Here is a 16,512-nt window from a genome sequence, read left to right as displayed (position 1 = left end):
CGCTCTCTTTTCTCGCCAAACCATTCTTTCTTTTGGTCTTGGGACCGGCTTTGGTGCTTCTTTTTTAGCTCTTGCCTTCTTTCGTGGCACTTCCTCATCCTTCTTAGGATCGAATTTTTTGTTAACATGCCTTAGAGGTCCACCTTCCACGCCAGGATTCAGGACTTGCGTCCCCTTATCCCCTTGCTTAGGGTTTTCCTTGACCGGTTTTGCATTATCTTTATTACCCTCTTTAGCCTTTTAGCCTCTTGTCACGGCTCGTAGGTTAGAGGTTTCAGCGCCATTGACGCGTACAGCCTCGATAAGGCTGACTCCATTGCCTTGTGGCAAATCCTCTATACTTGTCTTTCCCCTTTGCAGTATTTGTCTTGGTCCATCATTTTGCTGGAGGTTATTACCTTGCGCTCTATGATTAATTGGACCCGGCTGTTTACTCCCTTGTTGGAGGGAACTAATCTTACTCCAACAGGTAGCGGCTAAGTGGCCCGACTTCCCACAAATATCACATTTAACATTTGGACAATTTCTAGGGAAATGTTGTCTGCCACACCACTTACAGCTGAATCTTGAGGGACCACCCTCTTCAGGGCGTCGACTCCCTATCAGATTCTGTTGCTTCTTCAGGAAGTTGATGTCAACAGCTATTTGCCGATATTGTTCAGAAATCATGTCGGTGTAGTGCTTCATTATATCCTTAACTTCGCCAAGGACATTAGAGGCACTTGACTCATAGCCTTGATCGTCTATCCGTCGTTCCATTGGCCTAACAATTTGATTGGGCATTGGTTGTTGACTCACAAGAAAAACATTAGGGTTCGAAGCTTGGCCTCCAACATTTGGTGGAGCAAACTAACTAGCCATAGGCATAGTCACACTGGGAGGAGCTGGCAGCAAAGGTACATTTTGAGCCATGCTTCCTCTCCCATTAGGGTTATTCATAGGCATCCCTTGACTTCCATTTATCAATGGTAAATTGCCTCCAGGTACTAGACCCGCATTAAGATTTATTCGAGAGGAGTAGGCCGTTTGTAATCGTGACTCTACTCCTTCTGCTACCGTGATGGCGGTGTCTATATCAGCCAAAGCCACACTACTCAATTGTACTTGAATATTGAAATCCAATCCATGCAAGAAGTATTGCAATTGGGCAGCGGCGGAATAGGAATGTAAGTTTGTAACTTACGAAACACTTCCTTAAGCTTCTTGGCATAGGCTTTCACATTCTCATGGGGGTCTTGGCGTGTTACATTCAAAACACGCAACCAGTATTGGCCACCTCTTTCAGGGGCATATTCTCCTCGAAAAGATGCATAAAATTGGTTGATTGTAGATGGTTCCAATCTCTATGCTATGATACCATATTGCAGTCCTTCCTTTCAATGTCATGTTAAAGAACATCATAAGATATCCCTCATCTTGGATGCGGTAATTAAACATTAATATTTGGAATTCGCAAATGTGAAACTCTGCATCTTCTTCGGCTAACCCATTAAAAATGGGCAAAGGCACTCCTAAAGCTGGCAGATCTGGCGTCCCTGCAGGAATTGCAATGGGTTGTGCCATGATGATAATCGGATTAACAATAGGATTTTGGAATGATGGGATCACACCCCCACTTGAAGTGGGTTGACTTGGTGGAAGAGAGGAAGAACTTGCGCTTCCTTCTGTACCTGAAGGACTATGTGCAGTAGTTGGGTTACTAAGACCACTACCTATTATGCGTATCGGGCTGCTCCTTTGAGGAGAATAGCGTCTTACAATCTCCAACCGCCGTCTAGCCCTCTCAGCACGTTCTGCTTTTTGTATTTTGGCTTGATAGTCCTTGTCAGAGGACATAAACCAACTTGTTTGGTCCCTAAGAACCCTAGATTCGAGAACCACCACTTGTTGGCAGCTCTCGGCAGATGCACCACTGATGGGACCTCAAATGGGCCGGCACTGGCTATGGCACTAGCTAGACCTCATGCTCATAACAAACAAACACCCCCACACGGCCTCGCAGGCCAGGAGCATCTATCTGCTGCTAAAGGACGAACTGTCCTAAAGCCTAAGCTATGCATTTTTTAGTTTTGTAGTCCAACGTTTCCCTTTCTATAAACTCCACAGAGGGAGAACCCATACACATTGGTAATAAATGCCACGATAATCACATACATGGGAGGCAACCTCTCGGTGGAATCACCGCGGCCCACTGCAGCTCTCCTACATCGCAGGGATTGGCCCCTTGATGCACTGCTCAACATATAGAACAAACGAACAAACTCCACTCTTTCATTTTGAGAGTATTCCAGGAGATACCATGTGTCCTTACCAAATAATCCCCCAAGAAACGAATGTCTATCCTACGGCTTAGGTTGCCCTTCCACACTCAATCATGGGTCATCATAATCGAAAACACATGCTATGTATCCAATTCTTTGTATTTTGATACCATGGTTGACATGCACATGCAAAGTGGATGATCCTAAAGTGCTCAAACATAATTTTCAATCAGAAACGTGTTGTGCATAACCAGGCTTTCCAATGCTCATTCACTAATCTGTTGCGACGATGTAACGATAGCACCGAGACAACATTCGTGCTACTATCCTCTTAATTAAAATACAACAAACTCTATATCATGATATGCATAAGAAAATCAGCAACAATCAGCACGCAAATCGCACCATTCAAACATCCCAACCCCCTACGTTTAGGTATTGCTTTCGTTGCATAGGTGTAGAGGTTCATTTTGTCATGTTTTGATGTATGAAAAGTGATAAATCACCAACTTTGACAATGAGATAGGGCAAACTGAGGCTAAACTTCATGCTTTGCCACTACCATACATCCACAAACAATCATTATATTTTTCCTTATTTTTGTGAAGTGCATTTCTATTTTTTTTCTTATTTTTTTCATTTTCTTGATTTATTTGTCAATAAAATATGCTATTTTTTTATTTTTCTTGTTCCAATCACTTCAACGTACTAACAATCAATTTATTTTCCATTTTCCCCCCTTAGGAACACATTTCACCCACCTGAAATAACAAAACTATCATTTTACCGCTTAAAAACCACATTTCAGGTTTTACAAGAATTAAAAAGCACATGTAAATCATTGCAAAATCAAAATTTTCTAATACACAGCGATTAATCATGATGCAACGAGCACTCAAACAAATTTTCATCAAATAAGAACAGCATTACCATCATAAAATACCAAAAACCCTTCATTTTCTTCATAAAAATGGTCATACTGTGTGACCAGCGGATGGAGCCTCCATTGCTCTCAATCCAATGCTGCACATCAATCTTCAGCATCTCCATCAATCTCCATCACCGTTTCCTTCAATCTCCCTCCCGATTCCTCCTTCAAGATAGTGCGCATGAACAGCCCATAGAGAGAAGAGAGAGGGAGGAGAGAGAAAGACTAGATTCTGATCTCTTCATTCAGTCAGTCATATCTCGCGCGAAGGGCAGCGATAGGATCAGGGAAGAAGAAGAAATTTCTGGCCATGATTTGTTGGATAGGTTGCTTTGATGCTCCATTTTGATTTGGGGGGAGGGGCAATTTTTGCGCCGTTCATGGAGATGGCGTGCTGCCGCCTGCGTGAATAAAATGAGGGGGGGGTGCCCCCTCCCAAAGGGCACCCCCTCTTGGCCTTAATTTTTATCCACCTTTTCAAATTTGGCCAATTTCTGGCAACTTTCGCGTCCGAGCTCTCATTTGACCTTTGGAAAATCCTGCGCGTCCGTCTCTACATCCCGCACTGACTGGAAGCTCTCGGCATCCCGCACGACAGTCGGAAAAATTATCAAAAATCCACAAGTGTTGCTCGAGCGCCTTTTAAAAGTCGTCTTTCACTTAGTGCTTAAAATCGTCCTAGCTGCAGCTGCCGCCTTCGATGTCGAATATTTTTCCCCTAAATTTCGGATTTTTTTGGCAAATTTTAGGCACATTCCGAGCTCAAAACTCCGCTCTCATGTATGCCTTTCAAGGGTTAGACCGTACTTCACTCTTTCCTCTTCCGCGAAGGGTAGGCGATGGGCTCGGTCTTACTGTGACATCTTCAGCTCCTATGATAAGCCATGGTTTGCCATTAGTGCTTTCCACCTAGGTATTCACTGGAAGAAAAGACTTCATGCTTGGCAAATAAACTCATTTTTAGTACATAATTAGAATTTTTCCTCCAAACAGTCTAAGTACATTGCTTCCAAGTTTTATTGTCAATTCCTCAGTCAAAAGTTGCTTTGTCCTACTATTGAGGTTCCTCATGTTCCGCATGTGTTATTTTCCTTTATGATTCTTGTTATGTGTTTGGTTTGTTTCACCATGCTTCCCCCTCTCCGAATTGAGAAGAATCCTTCCTAGGATTAAAGGGTTAGAGGATCACGGCCATTCAGCGCATAATGTGAGAGCTTTACCTTCGCATGAGCCATGCATAGAAATTTGGATTATACTCGAGATTGGCATAGCTATCCATGTCGAAAGGGCAAATGCCTACGTGCGTAATATAAGTGAGGACATCAAGCAAGAAGTCATCGGAGTCCATTCAACTAGCAACATGCAACTCCTCATCTGTGATGATGTGATCTAAAAACAAATGTCCCTCAATGTGTTTTTCTAGGGGTAAATTACGAATAGAAGTCAACACCCTAGAGGAAGTTGGAGAGACATAGGTTGGGTCATATTCAGATGCCTTGATTACGCGTTGCTGTTCAACATTGGTCATTATTTGGTATCCCACTTGCTCCCATTGCAATCATAGAGCGTACCATTTCCGTAAGAAGGAGGATTCATGGTCGATAATCTATTCCAACTCCACAATTTCTTGATTTGTGGCCGGGGTTGTAGTCTTGTTATATGACATAATGAGATGTTGCTTGATGGCTTGTTTGTGGGATATCTCAGTTGCAATTAATTCCTGAGCTGCTTCAAAATCCTTGAAAAATACAAATTCTGACTCTTCCCAAGAGCAAGGGAGCGTTTGTACTTCCGTTGTTATAGGTTCATCCAAGAGGCCTAAGTCTAGTTGTTCCTAGCTTTTAGCCAAGGTCATGAAAGTAGAGACCAAGCATCGGAGGCAAGCAACCAAGTCATCCCTTGTATTTTCAGCTAAGTCCACGGCCAAGGTTAAGATTGATCGTCACTCATAAGAGGGTTGAAGACCGAAGGGGGCTTGAGGCTTAACAGGATTAGAGAGTTCAGTAGAGCGAATAGTCACAGTTTGGGTTGTTCTTTAGGTTGGAGTTTGGCCTCACATTCGATGGGTTTAGTGGGAGTTGCGGTTGTCGTGCCACTAGATGCATTCAAGATGTGAGAGGTATCATTATCGCTAGAGCTGGGAATTTTGCTAGTAGCAGGCTGTGATTTTGGGTGATAGATTGGTTCAGGCCCTGTTGAGCTTGACTTTGGAGGTTCTACAGACTTAGCAACCTGATTCTCTTGTGTTGTGAGTGTCTCTAGTATGATGTTTTGTGTGGTCAAGTTTGAGGGTGGCATTTGAGGAGGGCCTTTGGTTGTTTTGGATTTAGGTAGACAAATCCAGGTGTTACCCTCATAGTAGCCTTGCACGTGCAATAAGGTCTTAGGGACCCATTGCGGCTTGACCGTACGTTAGTGTTTATGGTTCCGCCTTGGCCTCCTAGGTTTTGTGCGCGGATTGTTAGCCTTGTGAGGCCGGTGTGGCGCTCCCTGTTTAGGTAACCATTGGAACTGGGGTTCATGGGTTTCAGTGGCGGTTCTAGTGGGTTGCTAGCCATGAGACTAGATAGGTTGTGATAAGTCATGACCTACCTCTTGAGACTTCGCAGTGGTTTTCTCTACCATTGGCTTCGTGGACTTAGAAAAAGTCACATTGCCCTTACTGAAAGCTATAACTATGCGAACGTTACCCACGGCTAGGTGGATGCGCTGTGACTCATAGTCAACATTGCAACGAGCTTGCTTCTTGATAGTTCATCCTAATAGAGATTCTGTGCATGCATCTTTAGTGTTGGGCAACACATAGAAAATTATTGGCATGCTCTCAGACTCGATATAAATTGCAACCTTTCACTTTCCCAAAAGTTTGTAGGGTTGGCACCCATAAGGGGTGAGACTAGAATTAGTAGGTTGCAAGGGCGGTTTGCCAATTTGGGTCCAATGGTCATGGGTTAAGATATTAAAATTAGCTCCCTCGTCAATCAATGCGTTGATGGTACATGTGTGTTTGGCAATGACCGTCATGCATAGGTAAGTTGGTGGTACTGCTTCCTCATTCTCACTGTCCATCTCAGTGATAGTGGCTACTCATACGTTGACAAGTAGCATTGGCATGGGGGGCTCATACAATGGGTGTGTGGGGGGAAAGTACTTCTTTATGCGGTTGCCATGGAAGAAGCCTATGCCCTCGCCCTCTAGGGTTTCAAGTTCTACGTTGCTAGTTCAGCTAATGGTTCGAACCTTGAAAGGTCCTAGCCCTCAAAATTTCAATTTTTGCTTATGTCCTTTGACTGAGCACAAATGCCCTCGAAATTTCAATTTTTGCTTATGTTCTTTGACTGAGCACAACAGTACTAAGTCACCCTATTCAAAGTTGCACTTCTTGACATGCTTGTCAAACCAGCTTTGTGTCTTGCCTTCTCGCATATGAGCGCATGGGTGACTAGAAGACAGGTTTTCGTTAAGCGTTCAAGTTCAATTAAGCATTCCGTCCATGCCCCCTTCCCATCCCATCTTTCTTGTGAAGGGCGATCCTGAGGCTTGGTACGAAGAATTCCAAGGGGAGGATTGCCTCTGTGCCATATGTCATCTAAAGGGGGTCTCTCCTACAACTATCTTGTAAGCCGTGTGGTAGGCCCATAAGGCCGCCATCAACTTGTTATCCCAATCACTGCATGAAGTGGAGATGACCTTGGTCGGACATACACTAGGATTTTATTTGTTGATTCAGCTTGACCATTTGCATGTGGGTAATATGGTGAAGATTTCGAATGGATGATTAGGAAGGAGGACACAAGGTGAGCTATCCATTTGTTGATGAAATAGGTGCCTTGGTTGCTAAAATAGTTCGATGGGGCAGCTGAATTGTGAGATCACCTGCTCCTATAGAAACTTAGTGGTGGTTCGAGCGTCATTCTTTCTTGTAGCTCACGCTTCTGCCCATTTGGTTAGATAGTCGATGGCCACAATGATGTATTTAGCATGTGAATATTGTGTCGCAGGACTAATGGGGCCGATGAAGTCAATTCCCCATTTCTTGAAAGGTTGTCGTGCGATAATTGTGGTTAGCTCCATGCGATCTTTACGGATAGGTACTTTAGTTTATTGGCACTCATCACAATGCTTCATGAATCGCGTTGCATCTCGAAAGAGGGTAGGCCACCACAACTGGGACTACAACGCTTTGTGAGCTATCATATCTTTGTTGAAATGTCCTCCTGCAACTTCGCCATGTGCTTCTGTCAGCACGTCATGCATCTCATGCTCACATATGCATGTGTGCAGTAACTGTCTTGTCCTAGTCTGTAAAGTTAGCCACTTATCAATTGAGATGGTTGGATTTTCAGGATAAGCCACCTAAGTTGGGCCTTTTCTATCGGTCGTTCTGGTAGTCCATGTTCAAGCACTTGAACTATGTCATCTGCCCAATAAGGTGTCATGTTAGCTCTAAACAAATCTTTTTCACTGGACAAGCAGAATAGATGTGGATCTAGCAGTTCGTCCACAATGCCTTGTCCAGCCAGTTCTCCCATGGGGATGCGAGATAGATGGTCAGCCATGTAATGTTGTTTCCCCTTACATACCGTCATGGAGAAATCAAACTCCAAAAGTAGAAGAATCCATCTAGTAATGTGTCTTGTAGTGCATGGTTTATTAACCAGATAGAGCAAGGCTTGATGGTCGACAAATAAAATAAAATGTGTGGCCAAAAGATAGTGCCAAAATTTCTTTACAGCAAACACCATGGCCAAGCCCTCTCTCTCCATTGTCGAGTAATTCATTTTAGTCTCAGTGAGTTGTCTGTTAGCAAAGCTCACTGGATAATCAAGATTGTGCTCACTAGGTTGGCACAACATAGCTCCTACGATGAATTTCAAAGCATTGATGTGCACATGGAATGTGAGTGTCCAATCTAGGGCTTGTAGTATCGGAGTGGTGGTTAGAGCCTTTTTTAGTTCTTCATACATGCATTGGCATTCCGCGGTCCATTCGAATACAATCAACAGCTTGTATAGAGGCCTAGAAATCAATGTGTAGTTTAACACAAACCGTCGATAGCACCCCGTATGTCCTAAGAAGCACTAAACACCCTTGTAATCAATTGGGGGTGGGAGATCGACAATGACCTTGATCTTTGAAAAATTTGTGGCAATGCCATTCTTTGACACAATGTGTCCTAGGTTACATCCATGTTTCACCCAAAGCTGGCAATTGAAGGGGTTCAATGAGAGACGGTATAGTTGACACCTTTCAAAAACTGCTTGGAGTCTATCTAGGTGTTCTCGCCAAGTGGAGTGAACACACAAGTTTTCCACGAAGACTTCTAACTCCTTCCTCAGCATGTCTTTGAATATTGTACACATCAATAGTTGGAAAGTGGCTGGTGCGTTACTCAATCCAAAAGGCATGACTATGTAGGCAAAGACTCCCCATTTAATGGCGGATGCAGTCTTATGCCTATCGTTAGGATGCACTTGCACCTGATTGTATCCAGAGAAACAATCCAGAAAAATGTAGGCCTCCTTGCTAGCTACTCTCTCTGAGCATATGCTCGGTGTACAACAGTGGGTAGTTATCTCTCTTGGTAGCTGCGTTTACCTTCTTGTAATTGACACACACTCTAATCTTCCCATTCTTCTTTAGTATGATGACTATGGGCAAGACCCTGTTCGTGTGTTAAATTTCGTAGATGAATCTTGCTCTCATCAGTTTTTCAATTTCGTCCTTAACAATGTGAGCATGCTTTGGATTCATGGAATACGATCGCTACTTGGCAGGTGTTGCATCAAGCGCGTCATGGGTATTTTGTGAGTCACCAGGCTCGAGTCTACTCCTTTAATGAGCTCTTCTAGGGACCAAACAAAGACGTCTATATACTCTTGCAGAGGAGAGTAACAAGACTTGCTTCATCTTGCTCAACCAAGTCATCTGCTATAAAGACAGATCATGGGGTCTCCCCTTCCCAGGCTAAATTGACCTCCTTGACCTTGACAGGTCCCTCGATTGGTTTGCTTGCCTACACCTGTCCTTTGGCTCCCAGCAAAATCACCACCCTATCTCCTCTTTTGAACTTTGTGAATCATTTCGGTAGGTCTTATGATTTTTGTTGCTCTTCTATCTGTGTCTCTTTAGGTAGCTTCCATTGTTCCTCCCTCAACCGTTGGGACCTTAGGTGGATGGGTAGGTCCCGCTTGGTGCGTCTAGTCTTGGGAGGTCGAGGTATTTCAGGGTCACTATTTGAGCTAACTTCTGATTCAAAATCAAACTCTCCATCTTTGCTAGAAGAGGGGCTCTCCCTTGGCAGTCATAGCTTAGAAGGTGAGTTTGTTCGTAATAGCAGTGGTTTATCCTTTGGCAGAGCTAGGCCTGCTTGCTCGTAGTCAATCGCACCCATGTGCTCCAACCAAGTTTGATCATAGTCCTTATGTTTGACTCCACCTTTAAGTGCACTTTTCTTGAGTGGTTTGGGGCCTACTTGTATTTGTTTGATTACATGTCCCCTACCGTCATACTCTAGGGTGTCGATTCCCTTTTTGCTCCCATCACTGAAGGAACAACAGTCCTCATATTTATCGTCGGAACTATCTTTGTCCGGCTGCTCTTGATTCTATTGGTTTTAACTATTCCCTTATTTTTGGTCGAGAAGTAAGTTCCAATTGTACTTCAAGTTTAAATCGTGCACCTTGGACCATCGCCATTCAGGCTCATCCAAGAGATCTTATAGTGGCTTAAGGTTTATCACTAGATTACTAGCCAACTGATTGGTTAAAGATCATAGGATATCTTGGAGCTCGCGTCTATTTCTTGGAACTCGGAATGCAACCTGAGTGGGTCTTCCACGTAGACTCCTAGTCGTCATGCAGACTGGCATTGAAGGTGTGTCCTTGAACTTACTAGTTGCCTTGATGGTTTGTTCATACTCCTCAGTATTTGAGAACGGTAGGTTGATGGTGACAAGAGCATGCATCCAGTCTCGCTCGTCCTCACGGTATGGGATATACTTGGTAAGAGCTCCATAGGATCTCATAGTCTCTGTCCATCGCCCTTCATATGGTATAGATGGCGTCTAGGTCGACTGGCATAGTTTTCCAAGTGTCCATCTCTACTCTCACAACTTCTGTTTGATTGGCTAAGAAGATAAGACCATTGCCCCAGTCTTCTATGACTCTCACGTTGCACATCTAGGGCCGGGCTAGTAGGATATCGTAGTCTACTCCATTCATGACTATGAAGTCTACAGAGAACTAGATCCCTGCGATCTTTACTGGCCAAATTTTTAGCACTCCGAATGGCTTCACCTTCATTCCATTTGCCAATGTGATGTTAAATCTAGCAGTCTCGACCGGTGGGTTGCCCCAAGTTTGGAGTACTACACGACTTAGCACACTCACTCCTACCCTTGTGCCCAAGATCCCCTTTCTGGTGACATCCCCTCGTGCTAAGATTGGTAGGACTGCATGCATCTCCACGTCTTCCCAAAAGGCGTTGATGTGTAGGGATTTGGGCATGGAGTGCAGCGTCAGACTCGGTATTTGAGCTTTTGCATCATGCTTAGGAAAATTTGTGGCAACAAGCTCATTTGGTTCTTCAACCCACTGCTTAAGCTCCTGCCATAGGGTTGGGTGCTGCCTAAGTAGGTCACCTAGGCTCAGAGTTACCGGAGTGGTCACTAGTGTATTGAGGAGGTTGCTAGTCACTCGCCACTCTTATAGGTCTATGGTTCTTGGCCAATGACCTTGATTAATTTACCAGCTTGGGATAGTTAGACTTTTTCCACAAGCGGCCCAACTTCTGGTTCCCTCATCTCTCTTGGTTTTGTTTTTGGGAGAGAGATTGGGGTGCCTATGCTTGAGAGATCATCGATCTCGTCTTTGAGTATGGGCTAGCGTCCTTTAGGTGCTCTTGGGCCTCCCTCATCCATTCTTTCACCTTCTTGATGGCTTCGACTTGGCAATTTAGGTTGGGGTGCTCCCCAACCTTAGCACTTCCCTTTTCAGCCGTCTGAGGCACCGACGTCTCTTCTTCTATGTCAATAACTTCCCCTCCAACCAGTAGAGTCGTGGCACCTTTGGTTTTGAGGGTGACCTTAGCATCTTATTTCTTCTTCCTTTGTCTTCGACCCTTTTTTCCAATTGAGGTTGCGTCAAGGTTGCTAGGCCTTGGCAATGATATGGTAGCCTGCTTTGTTTGTGCATGGGCCATGACATGCAACGGGGTAGGTGTGGCCTCCCTGTTGAGTGTATTACACCAAACAACCCCAGTGGAATTGATGGCTCATTTGTTGAACTAGAGGATGGTCTCCGCCTAGGGCAGTCAACAAAGAGATGAGTGATTCCACACTCAGCATATCTCAGGTCAGCCTTATCTTTGTTTACTTGCTCTCTCTCGGGGCAGTGCAAAGAAATATGTCCTGGGTGAGGCTCTTGGGCTTGCCCTCCTAGCCCCTTGCCTCTCCCTCTTCCCAACGCCATCACCAGTACTGGTCGATAGTCCATGAGGATAGTGTTTCCTTCCTCATCGTATGACACGTACGGGTTTACATAAGGCTCATCGTTGCTAGGCTCATCCACATAGTGGACTGGGGTGTCACTCATCAGTGGATGGGTCACATAGGGTCCATGCAGTCTATGGATACCCGTAGGATTTATTTCCATCCTAGGGATGGTCGGTTTAGCATCATTTGGTACCAGAAGAGCGAATGGGGCTCCCCTTCCAAAGAAGTTTGGTGGCCTGCTCACAAGGTGGGGTTGACCATAAGGATGTGGGTATCGAAGCCTCTGAGGTAATAAAAAATGCATGGTGTCATGGCCAAACCTACCACAATTAGCACAAGGTCGTGACCTAGGGTCCTGACACTTAGTTTGCAAGTGGTTTCTACCACAATGCACACATTGGACGTGTGGGCATGTTGCTCGTCTCATCATCTCCTATAGTTTGTCTATGTCCATTCTAATTTCAGCTAGGTCTTGTGACTCGGTGCCCTTCCCTTTGTCCTAAGTGCTTGAGTCTACTCTCTCACTCGGTGTTGAGGCTCTCTCGAAGCTCCTGACACAGGACTCGTCTAATTCGAGCCTTTGGAGCGTCTTCCCTTAGGCTGTTCATCCACTCTAATAGCTTCTTCAAAGACCCTTGCCAGTGCATCTCACTGCAAACTTGAGTTGCCAATCAAGCCTTTGTAGAGCTCTTCACTTCATATTCCATTGACAAATACCGTGGATACCACCCTTTCAATTGGTCTCTCACCCATGGGGATTCTCTTAAAAAGGCTTCTCACATGGGTCACATAATCTCGAATTTCCTCTCTCTCTTTCTGCTTGGCATTCATAAGTCGCATCAACAGGTTATCGGAGTGTCCAGCTTCAAAAAATCTTTTAATAAAGAGATTTTTGAAGCCATTGAAATCAGCACGCTCTGCAGCATCTGGACTTGTGTACTAGGTCGTCCCAACCCTTGTTGCCTAAGGACAGTCCGAAGGCTTGGGTGTGTTGAGTAGGATCGGTGAGGCCGTGGGCCTCGTAAACCTGCTCAAACTACTCCATGAACCTGTATGTAGCTTTGTATTTGTCCAGCTATTTTGCTACCACAAGGATTTTTTATTGGCTCTTAGAGCCTTGGTTGACTCCTAACCTTGTCAGTAGCGATGTTAGCAATGCTGTAGCGCTTTGTTTTGTGGCTATGTTATCGAGTAGTTGCTTTGTCAGGAGCTCGCTCAGTGTGAGATCTCCTTCTAGTGCTCTCTTGCTCTCTAACCAATTCCTACCTGCTAGGGCTAGAACCCTCTGGATCTTTCGCATTTCTAAACTGTGGCGTAAGTTCCTAGTTTGCTAATCCTAGTTGTATGTAGCTAGGCCTTGCAGAGCTCTATGGGCCATTTTTCTTTCCTCTTCCAGGTCTGCTAAGATTTCCTCGACTAGACTGTCGTGGTGTTCTAGTCGGGTTTGAGTGTCGTATTTGTACACTAACTGTTGGACAACCTCAAGAAAGTCTCCTAGGTTAAGCTCCTCGTCACTTCTATGGCCTACGCTGCCCTCTTTCATGTCTAGGACTTCTTGTATTGCCAAGTCGTTGATCAGGTCAGTAAGGCCGAGTAGATCCACCTTCACAATAGTACGTGTCTAGTTTTCAACTGTATTCCTCGCTTGGTCCTCCCTTCAGGGATTCAATCACCCACATATGTCTTTGGGTTTTCTCCTACTAGTGGGTTCCTTCAAGTTCTTACATCTGGGTGAGTTCCTTATTAATTATAGCCAGTCCTCAACTTACCCTCACTCTGTGCGTGTATGTGCTCTTTTCTATGAACTGTACGAAGTCAGGCTTTTAGCTTTTCTCCATCGTGCTTTGAGGGTTGGAATTCAGAGTGAGTGAGAAGACAAGTGCCTAAACAACTCTATCACTCTTGCTGTGGAATTAGCCTAATAGGCTCGTATGCCCAGTTTCCCTAATGATTTGTAGGATTCTCTGCTACTCTCTGTGCCCCGTCATGATTTGACAGTGCTCTAAGACTCCATTCGATGCCATTGTCAGGCTAAATCACTAAATGGTCGACTAGAGTCACCTCTAGGCTTGCTTCTCGTTGATCCCTTTGTTCTTTGTGCTAGAAAGGCTTCTCTAGCGTTTGTATGGTCTTCTCATGTTCATAAAACCGGTGTCTAGATGGTCTGGTCTAATTTTCAAAAGAATCTAAAGATTCAGACTCTACCCAACAGTTCCGAATTGTAGGGGCTGAATGTCTGATTCGCCCCATTTGAATGGTCGAGGGTTGAATACAATTGGTCCGAGTATCGAATTTAGATAGTTCAAATGCGATTGTCCAAGGGCCGAATGACCGAGGGCTGGGCCGAGGTCTGAATGGTGAATTCAGGTGAGCTTTGTCCGAGTGGGATTGGGCCGAGTTGGTAGGGTTGAGGGCCAAATTTTCGTGTGTTGGAGTAAGATGGGCTGAATGCCTAGTTGGTCCGAATGGTTGACTCGGACAGGCTGAGTGGTGGGTGTGCGAGTCAAGTGGGCAGAATGGCAGAGGGCCGATTCTAGGACTTGGCCTCGGATCACCGTCACTTGGACGGGCCGAAGGCAACATCTTTTCATCGAGCTAACACAAAATTCGCCATGCTGAGCGATCGAAGCCTTCGTACTGCTGGAGCACCTCTAGATCCTAACTACACATGTAGGAGAAGGTGTGGGAATACCTGTAGTGGGCAATGAACTCGTCAGAAATGAGATTGAAGCAAGTCCACACAATGAAGCTCTCTCTTACTCTCTCTCTCTCTCTCTCTCAGGCAACCAGGGTTTCAAATGAGCTTGCCCTTGTCTACTGGCTGTTAAACCCCTCTTCCACAACATTCTTGCCACTGCTCTTCCCTTGCTTGTCGGTCTCAAACCCCTTCAGCTCTCCTTCCTCCTGTATTTCACATATCTATGCCCTATTTGGCATGTTTTACAATAGTAAATCCTACATTTTTCCAATCAAATTTCTAACCTTAACCTACTCTAAATGCAACAAGAATCGAAAGCAAGGTACTGAACTAATTTCTCCTACTAAACTAACCATCAAAGATAAAAAAACATACTTGTAGCACATATTAAGGATCCAAAACCTCCTATCTACCTCAAGCTCCAATTCGAGGATGAAACCCTTACTTCGATGCTTGATTTGAAGTGCACAAGTGCTCAAGCTCGAATCCATTTGTCCTCGCAACAGAACCAAAATGTAGGGGTGACCGCCAAGACCCATGGACCGCTTATTGTTCAAGCGTTTCAAGCGAGCAGTAATGGCTACCTCTCATATAACCGATGCACTATCGCTCTCTACGAGTGTAATGAGCTTACCTTGATGCCCGATTGAGTTGCTTTCTCTCTCAAGCACTCCGATAGCTCCATGATTCGTGATGCAAGCTCAAGCATCCTCAAGCCTCTTCCTCCAAGATCCATCCTCCATAGCCACACGAGAGACAAGAGAAGAGAAAAGAAGAGAAGAAGAAGAGAGGAGAAGGTGGAGAGCTTCACCTCTAATATCCCTCACTCTCACAAGCTCAGTCTCTCACAATCCCTCACAATCCCTCCCTCAAGCACTCACAAGCAAGCAAGAGAAGAGAAGGAGAGAAGAAGAAGAGTCCACTTTGCCACACACCAAAGAATGAGCTCTCATTCATTTTTAAAACTTTATATACAAAGCTCTAAATCCCTTTTGGGTGGTCATCCCCTTATCCCCTTTTTTACATGGCCGATCATGGGCTACTAGGCCATTTTTTCCATTGTCCTCCTATCTTCTTAACTTCCTTCCTACCGCCCATCTACCTTTACAATTTGCACATGTGAGAGCCCGAGCGCTCTTAAAATAAATCACGATGCGCCTTGCACTCTTTTACAAAAGTATTGACGTGCCTTTTCTTGAGCATCTCTCCTTGATTTAGGACTTTTTCACACTTCTTGTGTTTCCTGATTTTTCTTAGCATGCCTTCGTTCTCCATTCCGCTTTTGCCTTGGCTTTGTCTTCTTCTTTATATTTTCCTGATTTTCCACCTTGTTCTCTTGTTCATTTGAGGGTTAACAGCCTAGAAGAAGAAGTGTGCCTTCTTCAAAAGGAAGATTAAATACTTGGGATTCATAGTGTTTGCTGAAAGTATATCAATAGATCCTGCTAAGGTCAAAGATGTTCAAGATTGGCCATCCTCAACCACTATCAAGGAAGTGAGAAGTTTCCTAGGTCTAACAGGACGGTATAGGACATTCATAAGAAAATATGCTCAAATTGCAGCACATATTACAGATCGACTCAAAAAGCAAGTTGCCATTAGCTAGACGCCAATTGGACAGTCTAGCTTTGAGCAACTAAAGCATAATTTGGTAAGTGCTCCTATTTTAAGGCTATCGTGGACTTAAGCAAGGAATTTGAAGTTGTCACAGATGCCATCTCTCTTGCATTGGGATGCGTACTAATGCAGGAAGGTCATCCTATAGCTTACTCTTCAAGAAAATTGAAAGCCCAGAAAAGAGATATGCTACTCACAACCTGGAGTTGTTAGCTGTGATTCACGCTCTCAAATTATGGAGACATTACTTCTTGGAAATAAGTTTTCCTTAGTCACAGATCATAAAAGTCTTAAGTGGATTTTTACTTAGCCTTGATCTTAATATGAGGCAATGATGGTGGATTGAAATTCTATAGGAGTATGACTTTGACATTAAGTTCGGATCTGGTAAAGAAAATGTAGTTGCAGATGCCCTTAGCCATAAAGCCTTCCTTAATGCTCTTATTACTGAAGAACCATCTAGGGCAAAAACTATGGCTAAAATGGTATCAATGCCAACTAATCTTATCATTGA

Source organism: Lygodium microphyllum, chromosome 7 (genome assembly GCF_053477565.2).
Source record: "Lygodium microphyllum isolate KBCC chromosome 7, Lygodium_microphyllum_v1.1.10, whole genome shotgun sequence".
Lineage (NCBI taxonomy): Eukaryota > Viridiplantae > Streptophyta > Polypodiopsida > Schizaeales > Lygodiaceae > Lygodium > Lygodium microphyllum.
Note: the sequence above shows the minus strand (reverse complement) of the source record.